The sequence below is a fragment of the Apodemus sylvaticus genome, chromosome 16 (assembly GCF_947179515.1).
Source record: "Apodemus sylvaticus chromosome 16, mApoSyl1.1, whole genome shotgun sequence".
Taxonomy (NCBI): Eukaryota; Metazoa; Chordata; class Mammalia; order Rodentia; family Muridae; genus Apodemus; species Apodemus sylvaticus.
The window spans coordinates 37,625,101-37,636,558 of record NC_067487.1 but is presented as its reverse complement, the minus strand read 5'-3'; the positions used below and the strand labels follow the sequence as shown (position 1 = coordinate 37,636,558).

Here is an 11,458-nt window from a genome sequence, read left to right as displayed (position 1 = left end):
ATGTCATGGATATACCATCTTATTACACACACCATTTCTTAAATAAATGTAACCTGTTCCCTGTAGGCTGAGAATGATGACAATCACTCAAGTCAAATAGATTTCCCCATAGTAGGAAATCTGTATTCAAATAATTGTGCCTACAATTCATTCTTTGGTGCAGCAGAACTGTCAACTCTTAGCTTAACTACTATAGAGGGGAAATCCTTTGATGATGTGAGGGACATTGAAGTGCAGCCTTATTACAATGAACCCTAAAGTCTAAAAATTATTCTTATTTTGGGTATATACCACAGTAAGAACCAAGATTTTAAGCTCTACTAAAAACAAAACAATCAAACAAACAAAAAGAAACATCTTTTTATATTCAATAAAATAAAATAAAGACTTGCTTCACATTCTGATGAACTTTCTAAGGTATGGGGATCTGCTTGTCTGATTCTCTAAAAATAAAGTTTGCCAATTTGGAATATTTGCTAATGCCCATGCCATGAATACATACATCACCCATGACATATTTCATGAAATTGATGTGATATTAATGAATAATATATTGGGGTAGAGCTGTATATATGCAGTTCTCTTGTGAGCAACTTAGAGGCAGACAGCATTCTATCACTATTAATATGATTACTGTTAATGATAATGTGTCCGGTTGACCCAGAAGCTGTGATGGAAACAACTGAAACTAAGATAGTCTTCCTTTACCCGTGGAAATTCCCTTCCTTACTGATCACTTAGCTTTACTCTCCTTCCTGGCCTGATTTTAGATATAGGAAACCCTAGTGTAACATCTCTGCTGAATTTTGGAAACAACCTAGGAGAGCTCAGGAGTAATGTTAAGATCTTACTTCCACGGAAAATGTTGAGAACAGTATCTAGAACCAGAAGCATTTGGTAAAGACTAATTAGAGAGGAGATACGACTGCTCGAGGCAGATGTTTTGGAGAGCCTTTAGAGCTCTTCTATTAATTGCTATGTTTTTATGCTCACAAATTACACAGCCAAGACCTCCTGTAACAGAATTTTCAAATCAAAAGCTTCTACTCAATAACAATTGGTGAAAGAGGAGGCCATGGATTTCAAGGAGAGCATAAATTTGAAGGGAGGAATGGGAAGAGAAAATGTTGTGATAATATTGTAATCTCAAAAATAACACAAAGCCATTTAAAAAGCAAAAACAGAAGAAGCTTTCAAGGGTTGGCATTCCTTTTTCTACCTAAAATCTCTATTCCAGTTGTTGAGAAAGGACAATAGAAAATTCATTTCTATTTGAGCCAGTGGTCTTAAATGATGTCTCTCTTCCCCCTTGTAAGTTGTGCTTGTGTAGTTAGCAGGGATGATCAGGGACATGAAGTCAGAACTTTGAAAATGCAGCGACAACTTTAGAAATGTTTTAGTGACCTCAGTGCTGTGCAGTTAAACCATAAGAGTTGATGGAGATTGCTCCATCAGAGAAAGGGGTATCCTACTTCTACAGGCCCCAGCACCATTCAAGGAGCCGGAATGTTGTCTTAAAATGAGAACCAGACATAAACAACTTTAACATATTTTAAAATGCAATTCACTGTATGATTGAAAGAAAGGATGGAAATGAGCAGTTTTGCAGGTCTATTAATTCAAAGTACTTAGATTTAGTTACTCATTTATTATATATAAAGTTTAGGGTGGCAGCAAGTACTTACATGAAATTATACTTGAAAAAGCAGACAGAGCTTTGGTTTTGATTTGGAATTTCCCTAGTTCACAATTGACAAGGGTTATCTTTGTGGAAATTGTTGAGGTGGTAGATTATTGGTACGGAACTGAAAATAAGTTGCTTAGAGATTACCAAGATAAATTGAAGTTTTGGGCAAGACCACTTAACAGCAAGAAAAAAAAAGAAGAAAAACAAAAAACAAAAAAATCACCACCATTATTAACAACAAAACAATGTGACCTCACCCTAATTACATTCTGAGTATAAAGCTGCCTTTGAGTACTAAAGTCCCACTGTTAATTTTTTTTTATTAACAATCCAGCCTTCGTCCTGCCCCAGGTCCCCCTCCCACAGTTCCTCATCCCATTCTTCTTCCCCATAGCTCCAAAGGGATGCTCCCACCACTACCAGGCTTCCCCCTCCATGGGGCCTCAAGATTAGGCATATCTCCTCCCACTAGGGCCAGACCAGGCAGTCCTCTGGTATATTTGTGTCAGGGACCTCAGACCAGCTCCTTTAAGCTGTCTGGTTTGTGGTTCAATGTCTGGAAGCTCTCAGGGGTCTGAGTTAGGTGAGACTGCTGGTCTTCCTATGGGGTCACCATCCTTTCCACTTCTTACATCCTTCAACCTTTCACCAATCAGAATGGCTAAGATAAAAAAAAAACTCAGGCAGTAGAAGATGCTAGAGAAGATGTGGAGAAAGGAGAACACTCCTCCATTGCTGGTGGGATTGCAAACTGATACAGCCACACTGGAAATCTGGTGGTTCCTCAGAAAATTACGAATAGACCTACCTGAAGATCCAGCTATACCACTCTGGGGCATATACCCAAATGATGCCCCACCATACCAGAAGGCTTTATAATTTTTAAAAAAGATTTATTATGAGATCCTATTTTATCCCTAGAAATTATGATATAAATCTTAGTAAAAAGAAATGGGATCGATGAATTCTTTGTGGCACACAAGTAGAGAAGTATGTTTTAGTACTCCATCCCTCAAGAGTCCAGAGAAGTCTTATGACTGAAACAAACAAGACCAGTTACCACTCTCATTTTTCAATTGCTCTTATGTAGAGAGATTTTAATATTTTTCTATTTTTATTGATATTATTATTGATATTTATATTTATATTTATATTGATACTCCCCTATACTGAGGCATCTATCAAACCTTCATAGGACCAAGGACCTCTCCTCCCATTGATGCCTGACAAGGCCATCCTCTGCTACATATGCAGCTAGAGCCTTGGTGCTCCTTGGTTAGTGGCTTAGTCCTCAGGAACTCTGTGTGGTCTGGTTGGTTGATATTGTTGTTTTATCTATGGAGTTTCAAACCCCTTCAGCTCCTCAGTCGTTTCTCTAACTCCTCCATTGGGGACCCCACCCTCAGTGCAATGGTTGGCTGCAAGCATCCTTCTCTGTATTTGTAAGGCTCTGGCAGGGCCACTCAGGAAACAGCTATATCAGGCTCCTTTCAGTAAACCTTTCTTTTTTTATTTTTATTTTTATTTTTTTATTTTTATTTTTATTTTTTATTGGCTATTTTATTGATTTACATTTCAATTGTTATCCACTTTCCTGAAAACACCCTATCCCATGCCCCCTCCACCTGCTCACCAACCCACCCACTCTCTCTTCCCTGTCCTGGCATTCCCCTATACTGGGACACTGAGCCTTCTCAGGACAAAGGGCATCTCCTCTCTTTAATGTCCAACAAGGCATCCTCTGCTACATATGCAGCGGGAGCCATGGGTTCCTCCATGTGTCCTCTTTGGTTGGTGGTTTAGTCCCTGGGATCTGTGGGGGTACTGGTTGGTTCATATTGTTACTCCAATGGAGCTGCAAATTCCTTTTCCTCCTTGGATCCTTTCTCTAGCTCCTCCATTGGGGACTTTGTGCTTAGTCCAATGGTTGGCTGTGAGCACCCACCTCTGTATTTGTGAGGCACTGGCAAAGCCTCTCAGGAGACAACAATATCAGATTCCTGTCAGCAAGTGCTTGTTGACATCCACAATAGTGTCTGGGTTTGGTTACTGTATATGGGATGGATCCCCAGGTGGGGCAGTCTCTGGATGGCCCTTCTTTCAGTCTCTGCTCCACACTTTGTCTCTGTATCTCTTCCCATGGATATTTTGCTCCCCCTTCTAAGAAGGACCAAGAAGAAGCTCCAGCATGTAGTAAGGACACATGCTCCACTATGTTCATAGCAGCCTTATTTATAATAGCCAGAAGCTGGAAAGAACCCAGATGTCCCTCAACAGAGGAATGGATACAGAAATGTGGTACATTTACACAATGAAATACTACTCAGCTATTAAAAAATTCTTAGGCAAATGGATAGAACTCAAAAGTATCATCCTGAGTGAGGTAACCCAATCACAAAAGAACACACATGGTATGCACTCAGTGATAAGTGGATATTAACCCAAAAGCTCAAAAGAAACAAGTTACAATTCACAGACCACAGGAAGCTCAAGAAGAAGGAAGAACAAAGTGGGGGTGCTTTGATTCCTCTGAGAAAGGGAACAAAATACTCACAGGAACAATTATGGAGACAAAGTGCAGAGCAGAGACTGAAGGAAAGGCCTTCAGTTCTACCTGGGAATTCATTCTATAAACAGTCACCAAACCCCAACACTACTATGAACGACAAGAAGTGCGTGCTGAAAGGAGTCTGTTATGGTTGTCTCCAGAGGGGCCCTGCCAGAGCCTTACAGATACAGAGGCAGATGCTAGCAGCCAACCATTCGACTGAGTGTAGGGTCCCCAATGGAGGAGTTGGAGGGAGGACTGGAGAAGCTGAAGGGGTTTGCAGCCCCATAGGAAGAATGACGATGTTGGCTAACAAGATGCCCCAGGGTTCTCAGAGACTAAGCCATCAACCAAGGGGTAGACATGGTTCCAGTCAAAAGAGTGGCAGAACAATGTCTTGTTGGGTATCCATGGGAAGAGAGGTCCTTGATCCTATGAAGGCTCAGTAGATGCCCTGGTACAGGGAAATTGAGGGGGAGGGATAGGTAAAAGAGGGATGGGTGGAGGGGGCATATTCTTGGATGCAGGGGGTGGGAGGATGGGTTGGGGCCTTTTAGGGAGGGGGAAACCAGGAAAGGGTATAAAATGTGAAATGTAAATGAAGAATATATTCAATAAAAACAATGAATTCATGAAATTCTTAGGCAAATAAATAAAATATCATCCTAAGTGAGATAAGCTAATCACAAAAGAACATATAAGATATGCACTCACTGATAAGTGGATATTAGCTCAGTATGCCTTTCTTAGCATCGGCAATAGTGTTGGAGTTTGTTGGCTGTAAATTCTTAGGCAAATGGATGGACCTAGAAAATATCACCCTGAGTGAGATAATCCAATCACAAAAGAACACACATGTTATGTACTCACTGATAAGTGGATATTAGCCCAAAAGCTCTGAATACCCAAGATACAATTCACAGACCACATGAAGCTCAAACAGAAGAAAGACCAAAGTGTGGGCATTTGGGTCCTTCTTAGAAATGAGAACAATATACTCATGGGAGCAAATATGGAGACAAAGTGCAGAGCAGAGACTGAAGGGAAGGCCATTCAGAGATTTTAATATTTTAATCCAGCAATATGGCTGCTCTGGTCACATTTAAAGAACATCTAGGTCTATGTGATCTTGCTGGAATGTAGACATGCTCTTAGTATATACCTTTAATTCCAAACAATGATGTGTAATGAGGGTCAGACAAAGTGATGAATCAGAGAAAGAGTTGGCAGAATGTGATAGGGTATGGCCAACTCTCAGGAGAAGAGCTATTGAAGCACAGTGCAGTAGAGTGAAGGAAGTCTGTCAGTTCTGTCAGTCAGTTGCATCTCAGTGCAGTGAATGTAGTACAGTGGAGTTGAGTTCATTCATTAGTTCATGTAGTTCAGTGCAGGCCAGCAGGGGTAGTTGAAACCAGAGAATAAGGAGCCAGAAGATTAGAATAAATAGCCAGAATACTTTGAGGCCAAGCAGAGCAATTCTGTGAGAAACCGAGAGAAGCCAGATTGAATAAATCAGCTTGGAGAGTTCGAGCAAGAACAGCTGAGTTGAAGAAGCCAGCCAGAGTTCAAAAAGTACTAGACCAGGTGATCTTATTAATCAGTAGACCTCCAAGATGACCATTCTATCAGGTGAATAAAAGGTGAACAACACTCATTGTTCTTGGACTAGGATTGAGGCTTCGTGGGCTTTACCCATTCTATGCCAGCATGTTGGCCGCTATCATCCTTGCCCACACTTGTTTAGGCAGACATGCCAATGATACTTCATAGGTGTAGGTTCTTTGACGTTTCTACAAAGCAAAATCATGCCCAGTGGTCAGCTTTCAAATGATATACACACAATTAATATTGCATGAATATATATAATAATTTACATGTGTGTGTGTAACAAGCACTATATATTTGTGAGGTCATGAACTTTAGAGAGATAACAAGGGGTGAGGTGAAGGGTTGAAGGGAGGAAAGAAAGAGAGGAAAATGATATAGTTGTCTTTTAATTTCAAAAGCAAATTAAAAGGTCGATCTCAAGATTCCAAAAGGAAATCTTTTGCAAGTAGGATTTGGATTTAAACGATGACAACAGGGGCTAGAGAGAAGGCTCAGTGTTTAAGAGCACTGTATGCCCTTCCAGAAAACCTATGTTCAATTCCTAGAATTTACTTGGAAGCTCACACCTCCAGCCCCAAGGGATCCAATATCTTCTCGTGGCCTCTTTGGAAATGAGGCATGGACAGGGTACACAGACATACATGCAGACAAACTACACAGATAAATACAGAGAAAATAAAAGGTCAACAGTGACAGCAGAAGTCTACTTGAATAGACACACAAATTGGGACATCATGTGTCTTGTGTCTCGATTAGATTCCACTGGGTTTTCACAGTTTGTTTTCCCCATTATACCTTCCTGTCTTACATATATATGGCTCAACTTATTGGGCGTGTTCCAAGACTTATGCATTTTGTGTGGTTACTTAACTTTGTTGGGCATAGAAAGTGTAAGTTACTTTCAGGAAAAAAAATCTTTAAAAGCCTCTGTTAAATAAAGGTTCATGTCTCTGATAATAGCCATGTTGGTATCAGACAAGATGGCAAGGGATACTATTTGGGAAAATATTTTACAGAACTCAACATTTCTTCATATTTCTGACCATTTGATCTGTTTTGACCTGTGACACAGCATTGTACTTGATAGACTTGTGGTGTTCCTCCTGCCTCAGCCTGTGCTGAGTTCACAGGCGTTCACCACTATTTCTGCCTTTCCCATTTTAATTTGAACCTATGAACATTAGATATAGATACTCACATGAATTCCCTTAAAAATTATCAGTTTAATTTAATTTGCTTCCAAAGAATGTAAACATTTTTAAATCTCACTTGACATCTCAAATATGTTTTTCCCTCTCTACACACAGTGTAAATGATAATGCAGCCATACCATCTTAAGTCTTTTCTCAGGTGCTAACTTTCCAATCTTTTCCTCTTTGTGATGTTTGACAGACCCATTCCTGTGGAACCTGATGTCCACAGGCATATCTCCCTCAGCATAAGAGTCTATGCTTCAAGAATGACACTGAAACTGAGTTCTGTTGGGAGAGTCCCTCTTTTTGCATTTCACTAATACTGTTTTCCTTATTGGGTTTGTTGTCCAGATGACATTTTGGATAAATGAGCTTTTTTGATTTTTGCATTGGTTTTTTAAAATGTTTTGGGATTTCTGACCCTTAACTCTTTTTCCATCTTTCAAAGTTAAATTCCTGGTATTGGTACTTGAGAAGTGTTGATTTTTCAAGATGAGTTCTGCAGAACAAGCACCTAGTAATCTCTATCTTTTGAGTCCAGAAAGTTCCGTAATAGTTTACAAAGCATCTTCAGATTCTGATTTTGGGTTTTCTCCTCTCTCTCTCTCTCTCTCTCTCTCTCTCTCTCTCTCTCTCTCTCTCTCTCTCTCTCTCTCCCTCTCTCCCTCCCACCCTTCTCTCTGTATGTCTCTCTCTGTGTCTCTGCCTCTGTCCCTCCCTTCCTCCCTCCCATCCTCCCTCCCTCTGCCCTCTCTCTCTAAAGAAAATTGCTAAGTGCTTGAAATAGATATCTCCAGGAATCTGACTACACTACGGAGAAATTTTAGCTTTTAAGAAGCTGAAGCCATAGTCAGTCATGGTTATCACAGTAATGTTCCAGCAGCAAGAGAGTTACACAACATGCGACATCAGTCTCAGCCCTGTCCCACCCACTGTGTGTGCCAACCTCAGTCCTCCTCCCTCTGTGTGTGCCAACCTCAGCCTTGCCCCACTGTGTGCGCCAACCTCAGCTTTGCCCCACTGTGTGCGCCAGCCTCAGCCCTGCCCCACTATGTGTGCCAGCCACCCGCTCTGTGTGCAGAAGACTGGCTTTCTGAAGTGAGACAACTGAGCCCTCCTTGTCTTGCGCATGCCTTGATTGCTATCTTGGGGAACTTTTTTAGACCTTTATCTTTCCTGCCCATGTCGCCCATGTCCGTGCCACGTCTAACTGAACACTTTCCAGCGTGGTGCCCTCTTTTGATATTTGTGCCATTTCCAGTCCCACTGCCAGCACAGATGTAATTTCTCTTACCAGAAATATGTCGACTTCATCTCTCTGCCTCCTCCCATCTCTCCTCTTTTTAAATATTTTCTACTACACGACTGGTACTAGCCGAAATGTTTATAGTGAACATATAGTTCTCATTATGTGTCCTGAATTTTTTTTAATTAAATTAGTTTATTTATTTACATTCCAAAAATTGCCCCCTTCCTGGTCCCCCTCTCAGATTTCTTTAACCACCCCCTCTGCCTCAGAAAGGGTACTCTCCAACTCTCACCCTCCCCTACCTCACTGTGACCAGCCAACAGTATTCCTCTTTTCTGGGGCATCAAGTTTCCACCAGATTAAGTGCATCCTTTTCCACTGAGGCCATACAAGGCAGTCCTCTGCTACATATGTGCTGGGGCCATGCTCCAGATTATGTATGCTCCTTGGTTTTTGGCTTAGTCTCTGGGTCCAGGTTACTTGACACTGTTGTTCTTCCTATGGGGTTGCAATCCACCTCGACCCCTCTAATCCATCCCCTAACTCTTCTGTAGTGGTCCCCGACATCAATCCAATGGTTAGTTGTGAGTATCTGCATCTGTCTCAGTCAGCTGATGGCAGAGACTCTCAGAGGACAGCCATTTTAGGCTCCTGTCTGCAAGCACAGGATGACATCAGTAATCACATCAGGATTTGGTGCCTGTGCCTGGGATGGATCCTAAAATGGGCTTGTCACTGGGTGACCTTTTTTAAGTCTCTGTGCCATTTCAGTCCCTGAATTTTCTTTAGACAGGAAAAATTCTGGGTTAAAAAATTTGAAGATGGGGGTGGCTGGCTGACTGAGCCGGGCGTTGCACCGAGGGCCTTCGTGGGGCTCACTCAGGCTTCCTCAGTACTGAGCAGCCGTTGCTTCTTCAGGTCTCTGTCTTCCAGTCTCCAGCCACTGGTCAGCATGTCCCGTGGGAATCAAAGAGAAATTGCCCGACAGAAAAATATGAAAAAGACCCAGGAAATTAGCAAAGGAAAACGAAAAGAGGATAGCTTGACTATCTTTCCCTCAGAGAAAGCAGAGGGATTCAGAGATCATGCAGCAAAAGCAGAAGGTAGCCAATGAGAAGAAATCTATGCAGACAAGAGAAAAATGATGATTGGCTTTTTGGAAAACCTGGGTGCTATTGCTAGTGGGTGCATCATATGCTCTAAGATCAAAATTTCACAGAGTGATTTATCAATACTTATGTTATAACTTGTCCTTATAAAACTATTTTAAAATTTACTTTTCAGCCTTGCTGAATATGATGTTTTAAGACCATTCATCAAAGAATAAAGAACTGACCATGCATGTAACATATTGGTGAATATTATTTTTATCAAAAAAAAAATTGAAGATGGGTGAGTGGCCCCTGCTTCAACTGGGGGCCACCTTGTCTGTTAATGGAAGTACACTTTAACAGGGGTGTAACTTTATAGTGTCTTACAATTGGCTTGCACAAAGAACAAATGTAATGTGTGCCTTTTCCAGAACATGTGCTGGTGACTATGCTCTGGCAAATAGCTATCTCTTCCCACAATCAGTTAACACACTCGAGGCTCCTTTCATTATTACAGTGTCTCTCCGGCCTGCATCTACACCTTCTCTTCCCCATTGTGTTCTACCAGGCTTTGCTTCATGGGCCAAACACATCTGTAGTTAAACCTTAACTTTCCTTTTTATGACTATGGACTAAGTACAGACCTTTAAACTCTATGTTTTTTCTTAATTCTAAAAATAAATATAACACTTTATTATGATGTAAAAATTAAATGAAGTCAGTTGCTCATAGAAAATTCTATACTTGACGGGAATAAGAGCATCTGAACACATGGTTGAGGGGGGAGCAATAATTTTCTTCCTTCCTTGTTCTTCTTCTTCAGGTTGCATAGTAGACATTTGAGATCTTGGTCCAGCCTGTCAATTATGCATTCATTGAGTTCATTATTTGGACCCATCCAAACAACAGCAAAATTACACACAGTGCTGAAAAACTGATTCATTTAGGCTAAATTAGATAGCTATGTACATGTAATACTTACATGGTAACACATGACCTGGCTACTTGTTAACTCTTGCAAGTTCTGTTATTGCAAACCATGAATGACTTGAATATTTGAGTAAATGTATAAGGAGAGCCCAAGAACCCAAAAATGTGTGGTAACAATTAACAAAGAAAAATAAACACATATGGTACTGGATTACTGGCCTGGTACTTTTTTTATATCAAAGAAAATAAATTTTAAAAATTACTGTGTTCAGAATAGGAGGTTGCATGGAATTATCTACATTTCAAAACAAAATCATCACATGATAGATTTTCAGAGATGATTCAGTTAAGGCAATATTCATTGATTCTTTGGTTGTTAATATAACTAATAGGGCTGGAAGGTCAGGAAAGAAAGGAAGGAGTCAGAGAGAGAGAGAAAAGGGATAAAGAAGACAGAGAAGAAGGGGACAATCCCAGCATTAAACATTAGAGTATAGAGGAAATAAACCTCACACAAACATTGTCTGGAATACATTTGTCAAATAGCAAGTATTCTATAAAGAAATCATGTGTGCTTCACATACTTAGGAAAGTCTGTTTTTCACGATTGGTTTGCAAGTAGTCTTAAACTCTGGGACATCTCTCCAGACCCTACTCCAACATTTTCCTGTAATAGTTTTCTTGTTATGGTTTTGCTTCTGTCAAAGGGAGGTTTTGTTCTAAGTGTTTTCTATAACATATAGAATATGAAGCACCTCCTAAAACCCCTGAAGTTCTGACTAGTACAGAAAAGTCTGTGAAGGGGCTCATTTGTTCCTTCCAAAGCCTAGTGACAACTACAGAACTTCTTGCTTTTTGTTCTAGTTATTTGTAAGGACAGAAATCATAAAGTTAAATCCTAGTTAAATTATGCATTCATTATCATATAAATATTAATTTGTTTAAAATTAGACCAGTTCAAATGCCAGCTTCTACAGAATAAACCAGATATTTTGAAAATACCTACAACCCAAGCTCTGAGGGCCCATATCCTTTCTGGCCACCTCTTCTTAAACACATGGGCATAGGAAAGCACAGATTCTCATGCCCCTCTCCCCCAACACACACATACACTAATTCTTAAAAAACAAAAAACAAAAAACAAAACAAAAA

General features: G+C 40.4%; 1 pseudogene; it reads left to right on the top strand.

Annotated features, from left to right (window-relative positions):
* Positions 1 to 9,235: 9,235 nt before the first annotated feature.
* Positions 9,236 to 9,502, top strand: LOC127666874 (small EDRK-rich factor 1-like; annotated as a pseudogene).
* The last annotated feature ends 1,956 nt before the right edge of the window (positions 9,503 to 11,458 follow it).